Consider the following 20,676-nt stretch of genomic DNA (forward strand, 5'->3'; position numbering starts at 1 on the left):
TTTGTAAATGCATTAGCCATGGCTGCTTTTGCCCCTTCACAGCAGAGCTGAGTAGTTGCAACAGAGACTGTATGGCCCACAAAATCGACAGTATTTGTTATCTGGCCTTCAGAGAAAAAGTTTGCAGACCGCTGCTGGCATTTTTTTTTTTCATTAATTAATTTATTTATTTTTGGCTGCGTTGGGTCTTCATTGCTGCGCACGGGCTTTCTCTAGTTGCGGCGAGCGGGGGCTACTCTTCGTTGTGGTGCACGGGCTTCTCATTGCGGTGGCTTCTCTTCTTGTGGAGCACCGGCACTAGGCATATGGGCTTCAGTAGTTGTGGAGCGCGGGCTCTAGAGCACAGGCTCAGTAGTTGTGGTGCACAGGCTTAGTTGCTACGCGGCATGTGGGATCTTCCCAGACCAGGGCTCGAACCCTGCATTGGCAGGTGGATTCTTAACCACTGTGCCACCAGGGAACTCTCTGATGCTGGCATGTTGACTGCAACCTCATAGGACAAAAGTACCCACTAAGCCACTTGCAGATTGCTGACCCACAAAAACTGTGTGAAACAGTAAATATTTCTATTGTTTTGAGGTAATTTGTTGTGCAGCTATAGGTAACAAACACATTGACCTTATATCATTGTGGGAGTTGATTAGAAAGTCTATGTGAGTCGGTATTGTTTCTGTATCTGGTGCTGGGGCCTGACATGCTTGGGACAGATGGTTGGGAAAGGAAGACGGATGTGAACTGGAGCTTGCAAGGCTGAACTGAAGCACCCGGGGAAGGACTAGAATGCACACTGGTCACTTAGCCTCCACCCGTGATGATGAGGCTGTCCTGTAGGAGGTGCTGGCGCCCTTTGTCCGGGAAGTAAACGTGTACCTGACTTGAAAGTTGGAGAAGCTAAGGAAGGATCCTGTAGGAGCTGAACAGTCGTGGGCCCCCCTACCGCCCTCATCAGCTGGGTGAGCTGATATGCCTGAGTGCCTTGTGCCCTGCCCTAAACTTTTGAGCATAAAAAGATGGCCCCTATTTCACTTCTGCCTTGTGAATCTCTAGCAAAATGTCTCTCGTTGCCTATGCTAACACAAAGCAAGGCATGAAAGTGAATCTAGGAAATAACAGCTCCAGCATACCTATCCACTGTACTTTCTTATCCTCAAAGGGTCAAACACTTTTATTTAATTAGCATCATTATTAGGTGATGTATCTTTCCACCCTCTCCATTCCTAATTACAAGTGGTTTGAGAAATTGCTCTCAAGAGGTCTGACCCAGTCTGCAGATCGTTACAGGCTTCAGAAAACACACAGTCCCTCTACGCAGTGGCTCTGGCATAACTATGTGAGGGCCTACTGTGTAGAGAGATTGAAATGTTTTCAATATTGCTAGGCTGTCTCTACCTTTACAGAATGAAGGATAGAATGCTAGAGGCAGCTGTGTGCCAAGATCTTTGGTCCAAATCCTGCAGAACCCCAGGCATCTGAGCCAACATCGTGGGATCTGTGTTGCACAAGGTAGTAGAATGTTGCAGCAGTGACCCTCAAATTGCTCACAGTTCCCTTTGTCCACACCTTTGGGTTGTTTCCTCCCACACTGACTCTGACCTTGGCTGTGCAACTTGCTATCCCCAGTGAGACAATAGCAAACATGACACAATCATAGACTTGAAAAGTGCTTGTGAACTAGCTTTTTATATTGCTGAGAAAATACTGCCAGGTTATAATGTTAAGCAAACAAGGCAAAGCAAAGATGAGTATGTATAGAAGGTTACTAATTGCATAACAAGGAGGGCAAATACTGTACTAATTTGTTTACAAAAATGCACAAGTAAGTTTAAAAACAAATATTTATCAAACCATTTCTTCTTGCATCTCATATTCTCTCTTTTTGAAGTTTACCCTTTATAAGTTTTTTAGTGAGAGTAGGTCGAAAACCTTCTTGGTTGTTGTTTGTCTGAAATGTCCTTGTTTCAATCTCATTCTTAAGGTATGATTTAGTTGGGTATATGTTTTAGATTGGCAATTATTTTCCATCAGAACTTTGAAGGTATTATTCCACTGTTTTCTGGATTCTGTTATTGCTGTTGAGAAGTCAGTTGTCAACCTAGCTATAGTCTTTTTGTAAGTAATTTGTCTTCTCTCTCCAGCTGCTTTTAAAACTTTTTCCTTGCCCTTGGTGTTCTTCAGTTTCCCTGTGAAATGTCTGGGTGTATATTTCCTTGATTTGTCTTGCTTGAGGATCATTGTGCTTCCCAAACCTAAGGATTCATATCTTGCATCAACTGTGGAAAAGTCTCAGTCATAATCCTTCAAATACATACTTACCTCACATAATGTATGCTCAGTTAATAACTCTTGAAAAATTCTGCCACTTTTTGGACAATTACTCCTTTTTTTTCTAGCTTAATGTCTTTTTTTTTTTTTTTACCCAAAAACACACTAAATAAATATATTACAGTTATATTTTAAGTTTCCATTTCAGGCAAAAACACACTCATCAATTGACTTGACACACAGTTCCTAGTCAGAGAATATCAAAGGAACAAGTGTGAATTGCACAGTTTTGCTGAATCCAGACTGTTCTCTGTAAGAGAATTGAGGTGGAAGGATCTTGCTTTACATGTGCAGTATTTTCACATTTTGAAGCACTACTATGTTTACCCATAATTTTGCACTAAGGATATTTTCCTGTGCTATATTCAATGCAAGATAATCACAAACTCTCTGAAAGGTGAAGAGAATGATGCAGAAAGAGTAATGCACCATCCAAAGTGTGCCTTTCATGCACTCCTCTGCCATCAACTACCACCTCCTCAAAAGTCTTCTCCCATTAGCAAATATAAACACAAATAGTTTATGAGCAGATTGTTTTTGTTTCTTCTTAAATTACAGTTTATCATGTATATATAGATGCCAGGTAAGAGCAGCTTGTGTCTTTTCCTCTGAAATCTCTGCCTCTAAGTACTATGTAAGTGGAGAGTAGGTGGTGAGCATTCTTGGTACATGAGAAAAGCCTGTCTGAGGGTGAAGCTACACACGGAGGAAAGCAGGGCTGAGGAAGGAGAGACAGAGTCCAGATAACATTGTTTGAACTCCTGAATCCACCCTGCCAGATGTGCCTCTTGACTTTTTATTTTTGTGAGCCAATAAAGTCGATTTTTTAAAAATAAATTTATTTATTTATTTATGGCTGTGTTGGGTCTTGCTGCGAGCAGGCTTTCTCTAGTTGCGGTGGTGAGCAGGAGCTACTCTTTGTTGCGGTGCGCGGGCTTCTCATTGCGATGGCTTCTCTTGCTGCGGAGCACGGGCTCTAGGCGCGTGGGCTTCAGTAGTTGTGGCACACAGGCTCAGTAGTTGTGGCGCATGGGCTTAGTTGCTCTGCAGCATGTGGGATCTTCCCGGACCAGGGCTCGAACCCGTGTCCTCTGCATTGGCAGGTGGATTCTTAACCACTGCACCACAAGGGAAGGCCATAAAGTCGATTTTTGTTTAAGCTAGTTTGTTACGTTAAATCCAGTGGAGTCCTGACTAGTACTTAATTTGACTTCTTTCCTGATGTCAGTCATGTTTTAGTGAAGGTCCACGGTGTGCACTCAGAGGGCTGGGAATTGGGAATATAGTTGATAGGGGCTTTTCCATTTCTTCAACAATTTCATAAGGTTTCTCATAGTTTCCAAGCCCAAACTATGTGACAGCAATACCTGTCCATAAGAGGAAGGCCATCTTCACTCTTTAGACAAACTCTCCATGCTAATATTTATATCATTTTAACTAGATCTTTTTTAAAAATTACCCTTTCAAAAAAAAGTTAATGGGCCAAATGTTGACCATATCAAAATATAAAAACCAAAATATTAAATATATATATTTTAATCCTTTATATATAAATATAAAATATTTTAAAATATGGGTTTGCACTATAGGAAGCAAATCACCACCATCATTTCAGGCATTTAAATGTTCCAAATATGAAATAACTAGAAACAGTCGGGAAGTTGCTGTATGCAAGCTTTATGTTTTTGAGGGGTGGAGATGCTTCTAGTTTGCTCGCAATTCATTTTATTTCCTAGCTTGATCTGTCCTTCCAAGAGAACATCTCTTAGAGGAGAAATAGGATGATACTTTCAAGGTTCTGAGGGCCTCCTTGTAACCTGAGTCAGGTGTGCATGGCCACTGTGGGAGTTGCGATAGAAATTCCAGAGCTGAGCAAAGCAAGTGCGGATGGGAGGGCTGAAATGTGCTGAGCACAGTTCCTACTCACCCCAGGCGCTAAATTTCCAGAGCAGCGACCTATTGTAGGGAAAGAGCATGCTTGAAATTTCAGGGTGTTTGTTGTAGCAATAATCTTTCTCCAAGACGTACAACACCAGAAAACATGAGAACATTAAGCATTCAGCTGTTTGATGATGCACATCAATAAAAAGATGGTGTAAGTGGAGGACGACATGGGCTTCCACATCGTGTTAGGGGTTCATCCCCTATGAGTCATAGGGCTTTGTGTGTACCATTGTCATTTTTAGCAGGTTTTAATTCATCTAGAATATGATCCACATGTGACTAAGAAGAAAAGGCTAAAACTAAATGAAACTGTCCAGAAGAGAACTGCCTGATTGAAAATGTGATTTATAACTATGGCAGCATGAATAGTCCTATTTTTATTGTGTTTTCTGATCACCTTCTCCAGAGACAGAAGCATCCATATTAATGGCCAGATCATCAGACTTTTGCACTTTCATAATAGCAGAGTAAGGACGCAGTCTCTCAACAACTTTTGTGTATATGTGCTTATTCTAGAACACAACAAGATTGTTCTTCCTTCCATAGAGCATTCAGATATATCAAGTTTAGGAGATTTATACTGTCAGCACACTGAGAAGCATCCACGTGCTCTAAGGGAGTTCTTACTTTTGAAAGCCAGATATTTTGCTGAATATTAAAAAATGAGACATATTAAAAATGACAGAACTAGAAACTCACCATGCTCTAATTACTACTGTCGTAACTGATTCAGGCAAGAATCATCATTGGAGGCTAAAACTACTGGGAGAAAAGTTGTTGGAAAACAAGATATTCAGTCTCAAAATATCATCCCACAAATTGCTTTAAAAAAAAAAGAATGAGGTATGACTGACATACAAAAAGCTGTACATGTTTGAGATATACAACTTGATGAGTTTGGAGATAAGTATACATCCATGAAACCACCACTGCAATCTATGCCATAAACCTATCCATCACCTCCAAAAGCTTCCTCCCACCTCTTTGTTTATTATTACTATTATTATTTTAATGTATGTATGATAAAAACACAACATAAGATCTGCCCTCTCAGCACATTTTTCAGTATACAATACACTATGGTTAACTATAGGCTCTACCGTAGATCTCTAGGATTTACTGATTTTTCATAATTGGAACTTCGTGCCCTTTGACTAATACCTCCCAGTACGTTCCTCCTCCTCCCAGCCTCTGGCAACCACCATTACTCTCTGCTTCTAGGAGTTTGACAATTTTGTATTTACCAATTCTGAGGTAATTTTTTAACTTAATGTGTTACTGTTACAAAGATGTGCAGATCTTTAATCATTCACTATGTTAATACTGTAATATCAAAATACTGTTGCATTCTTTAAACATTTCAAATTAGATACATTAAAAGGAAGTTTTTTTAAAAAAATGGTACAGTTGCTGTGGAAAACAGGTTGGTGGTGCCTCAAACCCATAGGGCTGTTGTGAGGATTAAGTGAATTAATAAGGGTATAGTGGCAACCACTGTACTTACTACACAGCAAATATTCAATACATGTTAGCAATTGTTTGCCTCATTTAAATAAATACAAATCCTTCATAAGTTGCTTTAAGAGTAATGTCTGCTTATGCTGTTATCTATGCAATTCATTTTACTTCATACCTCAAAATCTTATATTAATGATTTCTCACATAAAGGTGTTTTTAAAGACATTCACATTTTCTGACAGATTTTGTGTCTGTGTTTTTGCACCCATTATTCACATGTACGAATAAGGAGTGCCTAAGTAATTCAGATAAAATGCCTTTCTTGGACTGGAATCAGCATTCCTTTTCAAAAAATTGAAACAAAAGTTCAGATTATAAAATAGTAATGGAGTTGGCTTTTACTCACAAGTGTGAAAACTTGCTGCAATTCAAAAATTATTCATGCATTCAAATTTGGGGGTTGGAAGGAACTTTAGAATGGTATAAGGGGTTTTAAGGTAGCAATACATGAAAAAAAGTTCAACTTTCACTCACAGTGACATTTATGTTGTCACCATCAGAGGTTCTTTGAGGCTAAAGATATACAAGATTTTCCTATCTCTATGGGAAGTTTCTGTTTATCTATCCCATGATTCAATACATAAAATTATTTATTTGAATCTTGCCTAATTTAAGCCATTTACTAGGAATAAAGAATAAGTATTTGTGACTTACAACTTTAGCTTACAAAATACCACCGAGCAGACTGATGGCCTACTTTACCTGAGAAGAAATTCTGAGATTGTTTACGTGGAGCTGTGATTTGTATCTTGTAAATAGTAAAAGCATAAGGAAAGTATCAGCAGTCACGTGAGGTGGTGGTGTGCTCTCTCCTGTGAATATTATCCAAACCACTCTATTGGGACCTTTCTCGCTCCACTTACCACATTCCATCCTATGGGGTTTTATAATTTCCGAAGTACTTTGACATATTTCATTTAATTGTTATAAAATTTTTCTGAAGTAGGTATTACTATCTCCATTGGATAGGTAATCAGGTTAGGTGTCTTTTCCAAAATCATAAAATTACTAATGGAATAGCTAGGGCTCACACCCAGCCCTTCTTAGTCCATCTCCAGGGCTCTCTCTCCCTGTTGCCTCTCAGCTGTCATTGTCCCTTTACACTAAGGACATTTTGATATGCTCCCTTCAGCGACAAACTCAGGGCTTTGCCCAAGCAAATGTACTCAGTGAATATGGAGGAGTGCATGAAGGAAGGGTCATAGTGGAGGAGACTTTTGAGGGTTCTGAAAGAAGGGGAACTTGATGAGAAAGAGGAAAAGGGACGCTAAGAGTAGTGAGAATTCTTTCTTGACCCTTGTTGCACTGTTGCAAATAAAAAAAAATGGAATGAAGGAAAAAAGCAAGCACCTCCTCTATTGATGACATCTCCCCATCTAGGCCACCCTCTTAGGCATTCACTGACCTCCCCTTCTCCCTCTCCACCCCTAACAATTACTGTTCCTTGGCTCCTGGGCATCAAAATGGGATAGTCGATCTATCTTCAAAGAAGCCAAGTTGGCAAAGGAAAACAGCTTTATAAAAAGGTGCCATGATAGTGATTCATGGGGAAAAAAGTAACCCTGAGGGGATAGAAAGGATGTGCAAATGCTGAGACGGACTGCTGGTATCTGTTTATAGCATTCTTCACTTAACCATCTGTTGACTTAAAAAAAACTCACTGTGAGTTGAGTTTACTCAGTGTCTTACTGAGGACTGTAGCCAGGGAGACAGCCTCTCAGAGAGCTCTGAGGAACTCTTCCAGCAGGTAAGGGGGGAGGTCAGTATACATATATATATATGATTTTGGCGAAGGGGGTATATGTAACCAAGCACACATCTTGGTAGACAGTTACTGCTAGTCACCAAGAAACAGTAATCTTAGTTAATGGTTTTAGTGCTTTTCTAAGAATGGGAAGATCAAAAATACAGGTTCATAAAAAATTTCTTCTGAAAATACGTAACTATCTGAAGGCCTGTTGTGCCAGTTTTCTCAGAGCACAGAGTATCTTATCCTGATCTTCACCCTGACCTCCTTTCAGGGTGTATTAAAGGTCAGCAGCTACAGTGGCTTATGACTCAATCCTTGTAGAGCAGGATGGCAAGCAACATTTTTTAGTTGTCACATTCTAAGGACAAAACTCTCTCAATTGCCAAATCTCACTTCTCCTTCTAACCCTTTTCTCTGAGGAAGCAAAGAAACTCAGCCAGGAAACTAGGAGGTGCAACCCATCCATCCCACCTCAGTGAGGTCTATGTGGGATGCCAAGTCCATTCAGACACCCAAACCACCTGTGCCTGAGTCTGGGTATTGGGGTCAACCAGTTCCATCCTTGCATCCTCCTCATCTCATCCCCATCACCTCCCATCTCTTCCATGTGTACCCTCTACTCTTTAGCTCAGTGCCCTTCCCTCTGACTCTCACACTTTATTGGCCCACAGTCCTTATGACTAGGTATTTGGGAATCAAATTCTATTTTAAGGAACCCCCTCTTTTGCTTTAACACCTTCATAGAACATTCACTTCACCCTTCCTTCCTACAAGATGCCATATCTTTTTCAGCTCTTTCTGACAAGAAGGACTTGTTCTCTGACACCTGATATTTCAGGCCTGCTGCTGCTGGTGGAGAGTGGGGTTATTCAGTATCAACCAGGCTCCCCGTTTGCTGATTCCCATTATTTTACCCATCCCCTCATGGCAGTACCTGTCCTCATTTAATGCTTAGAAACTGACCACACCACCCTCTATCCCTCCCTCCTAACTCTTTTAATTGGTGGGCCAGCTATCTGCAGCATCCCCGGGAGATTTTGGTACTTCATTCAGTGATCCCCAGCTACACAAAGAGCCATCCTGGGATATTTCAACCACACATCTGGTTTTATGTTCTGTGACCTTAACTCTATTGATCTTTACTTTCCGTTTTAACGCCCTGCTCCTTAGACATGCCCCTCTCCCCACTGGATTTTATCATCATTGGAATTTTCCATTTCAAATATCTTAAACTCTTAACTTTCCACACACTCTATCAATCTGCCCTCAGTTAGTTTCCCAATGACTTCTTAATTGCTAAATTCAAAGGATTCTTTTCAGTCCTTTGCTTATCAGTCCTCTCTGTGGAATGTGAGTTTCTTCTAGAAATTCTATTTTCCCTCAGACAACTTAGTTGGTTTTTATAATATCTTTGGCCTCCTTTACCACTGCTGTTGTGGGCCTTTCCATGGTATTCCCCAGAAGTCCGTTCATGACCTTCCTCTTGTCTCAGGTCCATACTCTCTGGTTGCTGTCTTCTGCTCTCCTAGCTCTAATAATATACACTCGGATTCTGGCGACTCCAAATACCTTCAGCTCAGATAGACCTTTCTTTTTTTTTTTTTTTTAATTAATTTTTATTGGAGTATAGTTGATTTACAATGTTGTGTTAGTTTCTGCTGTACAGCAAAGTGAATCAGTTATACGTATACATATATCCACTCTTTTTAAAATTCTTTTCCCATATAGGTCATTACAGAGTATTGAGTAGAGTTCCCTGTGCTATACAGTAGGTTCTTATTAGTTATCTATTTTATATATAGTAGTGTTTATATGTCAATCCCAATCTCCCAATTTATCCCTCCCTTCCCCTTCCCCCCTTGGTAACCATAAGTTTGTTTTCTACATCTGTGACTCTATTTCTGTTTTGTAAATAAGTTCATTTGTGCCATTTTTTTAGATTCCACATATAAGCAACATCATGTGATATTTGTCTTTCTGTGTCTGACTTACCTCAGTCAGTATGATAGTCTCTAGGTCCATCCATGTTGCTGAAAATGATGTTATTTCATTCTTTTTTAATGGCTAACTAATATTCCATTGTATATATGTACCATATCTTCTTTATCCATTCATCTGTCGATGGACATTTAGGTTGCTTCCATGTCCTGGCTATTGTAAATAGTGCTTTAATGAACATTGGGGGAGACCTTTCCTTTATATATCAGCCTCATACACCCTACTGTCACATCTACATCCCTCCATGGATATCCCACAGCCACTCAAGCATATTCCAAACTAAATTCTTTATCTTACCCTATGAACTCATTTTTGCTCTTTATTCCATATCTCAGTTGTTAGCAAATACCTCATCCATGGAACTAAAAACCTGGAAATCATCATTCTGTTCCCTTTTCCTTCTTTCTCACTCCCATAAACAATAAATCACAAAGCCATACTTTTCATCAATTCTCTACACTGTGCCTCCTATACCTCTATCCCCCCAACCCCAGACTAAATGTTCCCTGCACTTTCCCTCTTTTCCTTAGCCCATAGTGCAGTTCTTGGTCCATAGCTGCCTACTATCTGCTTCATCTGCTCTGTCCAGGAAAGAGAGCTTAGCTCTTGCTCGTGATCTAGCCCATTACTTCAGCACCCACTTCCTCAGAGACCAGGACCAGCCCTGACTCCTTGGATTTGTTTCATCTCATCTTGTTCATTCCTATGAAGCTCAGAAATGATGCCAAGCAAGGGGTCTAGCTTTTGATCTGGGCTCTTATTAAGAAACTTGGAGACGCTAGACATAGAAGCAGGGACTTTGGGGAGTGGGAGGAGGTAAGTGACCACAAACTACTTTATCACAACAGACAATTAGTTACTGATGGTGGGTGATTTGGTCTTGATAATGATGTACTAGAATGGTACAGACACACCTCTAGATTAATAGTCCATCCTCCTTTGAACATACCTCTTCTTCAAAGCTTAATTGGTAGCCCTTGCAATCTAATCAGAGATATACTAAGGATCCCTTTTGGGTTAGGGAGCTCAGGCTAGACATCAGTATATTCAAAAGGAGTGACAAGACACCAAAGAATTGGAACTGAACAAATGAACCATGTGAGCATTTCAATAGAGATTAAAGAAATAGAAATGTCCTCCTCCTCATACTGCATCATTTAGAGTATGGGAAGATGCTCATCATTGTCTCCAAGCTTTGTGGTGGGAGGTGTAAAATCAACGTACAAACAGACAGCTAGAAGTTCTGAATAGGATAGAACAAAAGGATGCATTATAATGAACATGTTGGTGGGATGATGTATCAGACAACATAATACTTTTTTATATCAAATTTCTAGTCTTCATTATGTGTGCTTATATTTTCTGTTCCTTTAGCTCAGGAGTTGGCAGATCTATTTTGTCTTAAAAAATATGACATGTGCAATCACAACTTTCCATCAAGTGTGTTGTGCTAAACATCCCACAGGACACACTCAGAATATTCAAATCAATAACAAATTTTTCCACTTAGTAAGACCCCTAAATTTATGGCTCATTCTTTCCTCAGATTTTTCATACTGAGAAATGACTTTGTTAGTGGTCAAGGTCTTGAAATTTTCAGCCCAAGTTTGATACTAAGGAGTTTAAAAAATCATACCAGAAATTGGTCACATATTTTCCCTTCAAATGTAAATTTCAATGCTTTTCCCCTGACAGGTGACCTTGACCCTGGCAGGATGACTTTTTACTAGGAATAATTTGCTTTTCGAGGCAATGATGCCTCTGAGGGCCCAATCCTTGCCTCTTACTGCATCCTTATATTTCATACTATGGCCAGCCTTGTGCCTTATATATAGTAGATAAAAATTGTAAGTGTTGGACGTAGTCATGTTTCATCATTATGATGTCATAATGTCATGTAGTCATAAAGTCATAAAGTCATAAAGTCATGTAGTCATCGTTTCATCCAACCCCTTCATTTTGGAGAAACAAGTCCCCAAAAGGTGCCTTCACTTATGAAGAGCTAATTTGGTGAAGAGCTACATGTAGAATCCAGAACTCCTGTGTCAGGACCTCCAGTCTAGTGCTCCATCCACCAGTATGATAGATATCTGCTCAATGAAGCACTAAAACTGCCCTTGGCAGAGGTCACAAAGGACCTTCCAATCACCAAACCCAATAGCATTTTTTCATTTCTAATATGCTTCAGTCTACATCCCTGGGAAACAGAAGAAATATTCCAGCTGGAGCCACTTCAACTTCCTAATTTCTGATCGATAAAGTTATTTTCCCCAGCCTGCTGCCTTCTCAACCTGCCCAAGATCAACCCTTTTACCTGGGCTCAGTCTCATCCCCTCCAGCTCCTTCAGGAACTTTTCACTGTCAAGTGTATTCCTTCATCCACAGTTAAAATTATTTGCATCTTTAAACTCTCCCCTGGGCTGGCTATTTACCTGTAAAGTGTAAACACACTCAAGTCTCACAGCTCACAAAGTGCCTCTGATCCTTGGTCCCCTCCCCTTCCACTATCTTTCTCTCATTACCATCAATGATAACCTTAAAAGAACCATTTATTCTTTCTGTGCCCATCTCCTTTCTTCCCATTCACACCTCTGCTCCCTGTGGCTGGCCGTTTCATGTCAGTCCTGGCACTGATCTTGCCAGCAGTTCCCGTGATTTCTGATGATCAAATCCAGTGGATACCTTTCAGTCTTTATTTCACTTTTCTTTGACATTTGACATCGTTGACCTGTTGTGGACATTCGTCATCTGTTTTGGTGGCCCAGCATTGAAACCCACTTCCTTTGAGGAAATTTTCAACCTCATGGGGCAGATTGAGGCACTCGTCTGTCTCCCAAATGCTGGATACCTGTTCCCTCTGTGTCTTTTCTTCACCACCCTCTCCTGCAATGTAGATATTCTACAAGGATCTGATTTTAGCCACTTGAATATCTATATCAGTGGTTCTCAACCTTTTTTTATATCCTAGCACACACAGAAAAATGATATTATGGCACACTGGGGATAAACAAGAGGGAATTTTAGGATGACTATGTCGACTAAAAAAATATATAGCCTAAAAGTTGAGAATTATGTTTTATTTGGCAGACAAAACTGAGGACTTAAGCCCAGACACAGCCTCTCAGATAGCTCTGAGGGATGGCTCCAAAGAGGTAATGGAGGAGCCAGGATACATAGGAGTTTTTGCAACAAAGACCAGGTAGTAGGAACTTCAAAAGGTTACTGTTAATTAAAGAAAACTAGGTATCTCAAGTTAAGGAATTTAGCACTTTTCTATGTATGGGAAGATGCAAGAGTCTGGGCTCACTGAAATCATTCCTCTGATATGCATCTCAGCTATCTGGGGCCAGGAGCCTGTGCTTTCTCCTTCTGAGTCTCCTCAGGGTGCACCTTTTGGGGTGGCTGCAGCAGTTGACTGCTTGATGGCAGGCTTCCTGTTTCTCTCCTGAGTCCCCTCAGGGCTCACTGTGGGGTGGCTGTAATGTGATGGCTTGATAGCTGCAGCATCCTTTGTTTACTGATATGGCAGGCAACATTTTTTTCACTGACAAGTACATGGGAGGTTTGGTGGAAAAAACTTGTTATAGTTTCTTTATATTGTATAAGTCTGATAAGAGAAATAGAATGAAAACCTCCAAAAACATTTTTTAAAAAACTTTTCGTTGAGAAACTGGAGTTTGTTTCTGTGAATATAACTTCTTTTTAACAGATTTTATGCTTGAATGACTTGCATTCAATTCTTAACCAAGACTTTTGAAATGATGATCTCTTCAAGTTCTTGATGGCCACCATGGAACAGTGTGGGTTCCACAGGGAACTTCATCAGATCCCACTCTGCTTTAGCCACTCTTCAAGGAACTTCACATTGAAGCTGCTCATGGCTGGAGGTGACTAAGGAACTCTGACCCCTCAAGAACTTACCAGCAGTACTGAAGCTTGCGGGATCAGTTTCTTGTAGCAGACCTGCAGCCCACTGAAGGCACAGTGCTGTGGGAATGCTGGTTGGGAAGCTGGGTCTATACCATTTCCTCTCAGCCTTGTTTCTCCTCAACACACCTGAGGGCCGCATTAGTGACATGGTGACTCACAAGGGCGTATCTTTGAAAAATCCTTCTGAGTAATTCTGTAATAGTCCCCAAGGACTATTGCCCTTCCTAGTCTGTAATTTCTTTGAGGGAAAACTGCACCACAGGTTTCTGTGGCTGCTATAACAAATGACCACAAACTTGGTGGCTTAAAACAACAGAATTTATTCTCTCACAGTTTTGGAGGCTAGAGGTCTGAAATCAAAGTGTTGGCAAGGCCACGCCCCCTCTGGAGACTCTAGGGAAGAACACTATCATGCCTCTTCTGGCTTCTGGTGGCAGCCAGCATTCCTTGGCTCATGGCTGCATCACTCCAGTCTCTGCTCCATCTTTACATTGCTTTTTCCTCCTTGTGTCTGTCTCTGATCTCTCTCTTATAAGGATCCATTTAAAGCATTTAAGGTATCTTATTGGGATGTGATGGCATTTAGTGCCCAGCTGGATAGTCCAGGATAACCTTCGCATCTTAAAGTCCTTAACTTAATCATACATTTTTTTTTTCCTAAATAAGGTGACATTCATAAGTTCCAGGGATTAGGACTTGGATATCTCTTAGGAAGCCATTTTTCAACCTACCACAACATCTTTGAGTAAGTGTTCTCAAGAGCCATGAGTGATGTTTTCAATTAGAAATATTTTAGTTTGCCTCAGGATTGGTAATATAGAAAGAGAGAACTAGTGTTAAATCAGTGTATATAAAGCAAAGATCATACCTAATTCAATGTTCTGTTCACTAACTTGTATAGAGATATGGTGTCAGACAAACCAGCCCAGACACTGCCTGTATGTTGAGAGCAGAATCAAACCCAACCTGCTTCTTTTAGCGCAATTTGTTTGCATTATCCCAGGATCAGGACACACTCATCCCATTACTCTGGGGGCCATCTTTCTAAGCCACAGTGAATCAAAATTTCTGACACATTTAACACCAATTAATTCTATCTTTAGCAGAAGAAATGTTCTGATTTTTGCTTCATTTTGTTTTTAAAAAAATTAAGTTCTTGTCAGTGTCAAGCATATTGATTTATTCAATTCACCAAGTATTTATGAAGTGCTTAGCACTATGATAGATTAAATGGGCAGACAAAAATGAATTATGTATATATATATATATAAAATTCAAACCACTTCTATCGCTAGACGAAACTATGAAGTGAAATCTTTAGGGGTACAGTTTTATTTTTCCAAACAATTTGACCCTTTAGATATCTAGTGCCTTCAGATTTGGGTGAATATATATGAGTCAAATGTTATTTTAATATAAAGCATTATATTACATAAGGCCACACCTGACAGACTTCTCCAAGAAGACAGGTCTTATCTTAGACTCCAGCTCTCAATTTTTCAGGCTTTCAGAATAAGTGGGAGTGGTATTATTTTTGAGAAGGGAAGCACACCCTATAGGTGGTCACAACAAATAGATGATTACTTTATGCATAAATGCAGCCATGATTACCATAATCCATATAAATAGTAAGTTAAGACATGTCTTAAATTTGACTTGGAAACTATATTAAACTGGAGAAGGAAAGAAAACAGAATGAGGAACTAGAAAGTAAACCTCCCAGTTTATGATTTCAGAAAATTATTGCACTTTTTTTTCTTCCCTCTTACTAATTGGAAGTTTTAGCGCAGAGTCTTTCCATTGTACTCGAGCAGAGAAGCGGGAAAATCCATTAGCAGTTCGATAGTGGTGTTAGCAGGCCGTTGAGAGCGCAACTCTGGGGACTGCCCAAGTGCATGGATGGAGCTGCGTAGTTATGGAGTCACGGATGGTTGGTGATATTAGCTCATTTGCAGAGCAATATCCCAGTTCCTAAATCCTGAACCCCGAATACCCAATCGGATCTGTATGTTCAGCTTCATAAGGCATAAATGTACCACTCTACAATGGTTTGATATTTATTTGGAATCATTATTTTTCCTTCCCCTAAAAAAAAAACAATACTGAAAAAAAAAATCAGCTTCTTGCTAATTAGTCCTCAAGTGTCAAGAAAGGGAATCTAGTAGTAATGGAAAAGTAGAATCGTTAGAAGAGTGAGTCATCCGTGGGTGGAAGAATATATGTGTGTAGATTTTATGCTGTAGGATGTTTATATGTCTAATATAGTTAAAAATAAAACTGAAATTTTTTCTTTACTGTAAATGGTTAGGGTTTTGGCCAGTTCCTTGGTGATTCAAAGAGGCTGCATATAATGTATCACATGGAAAACCAGGAGTTGAATAGCAGTGTTCTTTAGCATCCTGTTGACATTAAACTCCTCCCTTCCCCCTCCCCATCACTTCTGTTAGGTGAAAACTCGTCATTCATCCATCCCTTTCTTCAACAAATATTTATAGGGCACCTGTGATGCAGAAGGCCTGTGAAAGACGGAAGTGAACAATTGGGAGAACGGAGGCACCAAAGCACAGGCACCAGGAATGCAGACCCCAGGGTGGGCAGAGAAGCCTTTCCCAGGGTGGCCGGCAGTTCTGCAGCAGGGGCATAACTGCAAAGGCCCAGAGAGAGCAGAGCACCTTCTAGGGGCTGAACTGGGAAGAAGTATGGGAAGAAGCTGCAGATTTAGGCAGGAGCCATATTTACAGGCCCAAATCAGAATTTGGTGTTAAAATACCCTGAAGTATTTTAACTTGCTGACAGATTTTGAATAGAGAAGTAATATGAGAATTGATTTCCACTATGGAGTTAGAGCTAAGAAGGGCTTGGGCTGCCTTTTCTGACGCAAATGGAGAGGGAAGCTTTGAGGAAAAAAGCTGCCAAAAATTTTGGAAAACACTGCTTTTTAGATCCCCTTCTTGGAGTTTCTCTATTCATATTAGCATATTAAGGGACTCTGAAAAACTGGGAGCAAAGAAACCATTCTAATTTTCTTTCAGCCAGGGTCTTTCACACATTTTGATTACAGATTTTGTTTTGCTTGTAGGATCTATTAACATTCTTTGTAATTCTCAAGAGACAGACTTTGGAAAGGATTGGCCAGTATAACAGTCTCTGCTGTATAGAAATAGATTCTGAACAGAATACTCCAGGTGAGGAAAATATCAGTCTGCATTTGCTGAGTATATGTTGGAAGAAGGGCACCCCGTCTTATATTGAATTGCTGCAAGGCACTTATTTCCTTGAGAACAGCTCTCATTTTTACTTTCAACTCTCCCCACCCCCATAAAGATTACTGTGAAAACTAAATACTTGCCGGGGAGGGGGAAGGGTAAGCTGGGACAAAGTGAGAGAGTGGCATGGACATATATACACTACCAAACGTAAAATAGCTAGTGGGAAGCAGCCGCATAGCACAGGGAGATCAGCTCGATGCTTTGTGACCACCTAGAGGGGTGGGATAGGGAGGGTGGGAGGGAGGGAGACGCAAGAGGGAAGAGATACAGGGACATATGTATATGTATAATTGATTCACTTTGTTATAAAGCAGAAACTAACACACCATTGTAAAGCAATTATACTCCAATAAAGATGTATAAAAAATCTATTGATATATACTCTTGACATTAAACTACCTTTTCATTCATCAAAACAAAACAAAACAAAACAAAAGCTAAATACTTACAACATAGAAGAGGGAAATACCATTGTATTCTTCCCTGATACCTGAACTCTATGCTTATTTTCATGACTGAATTAGCAAATCCTGCAGATGGGTTTGATTCATCTGCTGCTGATAAATCTCAACATTAGCTCTACTAAAACTGAAGAAATGGCAGAAGAACAGACATTGCTTTTCTACCATATACACTGACCAGTGCTTTCTAACTAGATCATCACTTTTTGTAACACATTTAAAAACAAATACAATGTTCCTCTTTTCTGGATCTAAGTATTATTTGCGTTTTACAATTTTTTTTCCTCTCTAACATGTTTTTGAGCAAACATGGAAAGTTATTTAATTTTTTTTCGGTAACATAAAAGTTGTTTAGTCTTTTTAGAAAGTCTTGGAATGTAACTGAACATTACCCAAAAAACTGTAGTTGGAAAAACAATCCTAATTTTATGAAACATTATTTTTATCTTGGTGTATAGCAGTGCATCTCCTTTAAGTTCGATAGTATGGTATACATTCGGTGTAGAAAAGAAATATTTAAGATTGTATTCAGTTCTTTGGTATTGAAAGTTAGTACTGAAAAGGACCCTAGAGAACATTAATTCAGAGTGGATGAATCGAATTGTGAAAACGGTGGTGAATCCTCAGATCAGGTAAGGATGAGTCTTCCTGTATCCCCCTCTTCTTCCTTGCTTTTTCAGCATCTGCTCCCACTTCTGTTGAAGTTTTCCCTCTTCCATTCTTCCTAGTGGGTGAGGAGATCTGGGGCCCCCATCTGCCACTTTGCTATTTACTACTTTAGCTTTGGGCAATGACTAGAGAAGAGCTTGATATCATAGTATAAAGGGTCAGGCTCCACTCGGCTCTCTAAGCTTAAGTGATTTTAGCACAAATTTCAGGGGAGAGGAATGAAAAGACTAGTCTACCTTTAGACTCTGCATGTTCCAAGCATGTCATTCTAGTGAGATGGAGTTTCAGTTCTGTAAGTAAACAAATTTGTGGCCTATTTTGGTAATTTCCCTTTGAAATACAGTTAATAGATGCCTAACTTTGTTCTTTTATTTATACATTTAAAAAATATTTACAAAATACCTACCGAGTGCCAGCCATTGTTGAAAGGTTCTAAGGATATAGAAATGAGCAAAAATGATGTGGTCCCTGCCATATGCTCTTGTAGAGAGGAGACTTTAATGGTAAAACAAGGATTCTTCAACCCCATATTCCCATGACATTTTATTTCCTCCCTATGCGTTTAAATCTTGTATCCAAGCTAGCAGAGTTGCTGACTTCATTTTTTTTTGTAAAAGAAAATGCATTAATATTTATATAAGAATGTACTGTCAGAATATCATTTTTTTAATGGAAGAATTCCACTAACTTTTATATCTGAAGATTAACACTGGTTTTTCAGTGTTTAAACATTGGGATACCACAGATTCTAACAGCAGCCTTTTGATGTTCCTTTTTCTTTGTAGATTTATCATTACACATACTAAATATTATATTATTTTATTAAAAGTCTCCTTTTAATAAAAGGAGACTGTTGTCTTTGACACTTGCCCTAGGCATAGAATGAAATTTTAAGCTGAAAGCATTATAGGGTTTTAAATTTCATTATCTTTTAGAAGAATTACCCCATATTGTATGTCATACTGTTAATAGCATTTAATTCCAAAGATTTCAATTAGAATAAGGTCCCAAACATAGACTTTGGGGGAAGAAAACTGAGCAGGCAAAGTTTGTGTATGGTAATTCATCATAACTAGGCTCCAGATCTTGGATCAGCAAACTTACTTCATTGAACCTGACAGTCATTCCTGCGTGGTGTTAGGCACATGGATAGACTTTTCTTTTCTTCTGCATGTAAGTTCCATGGGAGAATTTTGCCTGAATGTCGCTCCTTTTGCATGCTTAGGAACCCCGGCACAGAGTTCTCCTACCATATTCACTGCAGCGTGCTTATCAGTTATCACAAGTTCCACTTAGCATTTGCAAATCTGACAGCTGCTGTGAAGTTGAAAACACTGTGAGAACAGAATTTGGAAAGGAGGAGAAGGGCAGGATAGATGTTGAGAAAAGTCTCTATGTACTAAGGGAATATATTGCTGGTATCACTCAAGGTGCCCAATAGTTGTTTCCTTCAAAGAGATACACAGGAAATAAGCCTCCACGCCTTATTTCCAAGACAGACTTCTTTCCTCCCTTTCTTCCTTCCACAAGAATTAATTGAACATATGTTGTGCTGAGGATAAAGAAGCCTCCATCATCTACCCTTACTGTCTATCTATCATTCAGATATACGTACATTTTGATCATGGACTCTTTTTTTATTTTTGTATTGTGGTAAAATGTACATAACATAAAAGTTATCATTTTAAGTGTACAGTTCAGTGACTTTAAGAACATTCATATTGTGGTGCAGCCACCTCTTCCCAAACTGAAACACTGTCCCCATTAAACAATAACTTCCCATTCTCCCCTTCTCCAGCCCCTGGCAACCACCATTCTACTTTCTGTCTCTATGAATTTGACTGCTCTAGGTACCTCAAATAAGTGGACTCTTACAATATTTGTCCTTCTGTGTCTGGCTTATTTCATTTTGCATAATGCCTTCAAGGTTCATTCATATTGCAGCATGTCTCAGAATATCCTTCCATGTTAAGCCTGAATAATATTCCATTGTATATATATATCATATTTGTTTATCTGTTCATCTGTCAGTGGACATTTGGGTTATTTCTACCTTTTGGCTTATTGTGAATAATGCTGCTGTGAACATTGGTGTACAGGTTTTGTTCAAGTCCCTGCTTTCAATTTCTTTGGGTATATACCTTGAAATGAAATTGCTGTATCATATGATAATTCTATATTTAACTTTCTGAGGAACTGCCATACTGTTTTCCACAGTGGTTGCACCATTTTACATTCCGATCAGCAATATATGAGGGTTCCAATTTCTCCACATTCTCACCAACACCTGTTATTTTCTTTCTTTTTTTTTAAAGAATAGTCATCTTAATGGATATGAAGCAGTATCTCATTGTGGTTTTGATTTACATTTCCCTAAAGACTAGTGATGTTGAGCATCTTTTCATGTGCTTATTGACCATTTGTATATCTTCTTTGGAGAAATGTTTATCCAAGTACTTGGCCCATTTTTAAATTGAGTTGTTTATTTTTGAGTTGCAGCAGTTTAAAAAAATATATTCTGGCTATTAATCCCTTATCAGATTTGCAAATATTCTTTCCCATTCTATACGTTGCCTTTTCACTCTTTTGATATTGTCTTTTTTTTTTTTTTTTGGCTGTGCTGTGCAGCTTGCAGGATCTTAGTTCCCTGGCCAGGAATTGAACCCCAGGCCCACAGCAGTGAAAGTACCTAATCCTAATCACTGGACCACCAGGGAACTCCCTTGATATTGTCTTTTGATGGACAAAAGTTTGTTATTTTGAGGAAGTCCAATTTATCTATTTTTCTTTTGTTCCCTGTGCTTTTGGTGTCATA

This window comes from Monodon monoceros, unplaced genomic scaffold, assembly GCF_005190385.1.
Source record: "Monodon monoceros isolate NGI ecotype Baffin Bay Population unplaced genomic scaffold, NGI_Narwhal_1 Super_Scaffold_8, whole genome shotgun sequence".
Taxonomy (NCBI): Eukaryota; Metazoa; Chordata; class Mammalia; order Artiodactyla; family Monodontidae; genus Monodon; species Monodon monoceros.